Source organism: Austrofundulus limnaeus, unplaced genomic scaffold (assembly GCF_001266775.1).
Source record: "Austrofundulus limnaeus strain Quisiro unplaced genomic scaffold, Austrofundulus_limnaeus-1.0 Scaffold3201, whole genome shotgun sequence".
Lineage (NCBI taxonomy): Eukaryota > Metazoa > Chordata > Actinopteri > Cyprinodontiformes > Rivulidae > Austrofundulus > Austrofundulus limnaeus.
Window position 1 is genome coordinate 6447 of NW_013955603.1, and position 391 is coordinate 6837.

At 34.8% G+C, this 391-nt stretch overlaps 1 protein-coding gene across 1 annotated transcript in view; it reads left to right on the top strand.

Annotated features, from left to right (window-relative positions):
- Nucleotides 1-391, top strand: part of LOC106511775 (uncharacterized) — a gene marked incomplete at both ends in the record, with an annotated part of 7137 nt that overhangs the window by 4892 nt on the left and 1854 nt on the right.

A 391-nucleotide genomic window follows, 5' to 3' on the forward strand; every position in this document is an offset into this window, starting at 1 on the left:
CCTTCAAACTGCATAGAGCTCGCACTGGAACACCTCCATAATTTACCCAGTGCTTTGCAGTGTACATAATACGGTGTTGTGCATGCAACAATACATTGTTTAAAATGTATAAAAACTAAGCAACCTACAGACTTGTTTTAATAGATGAAGTAAATGTTTATCAAACAATTTCTAATATTACAACTACGCAAGGTTCTCTTTAAACACTGAGAGAATTGTTATAGTTATGGTTTTTGGGTTTTTTGTAATTTATAGCCACCATGGGCATCTGGTTAGAGATGACTGAACACACGTAGCTCCTTTTTAACTCTTTATTTCTTCACTGACTGGTGATGCAGAATACATATGGGTGGTCTACAACCAAAAGAAAATAAACTCAACACAAATACTT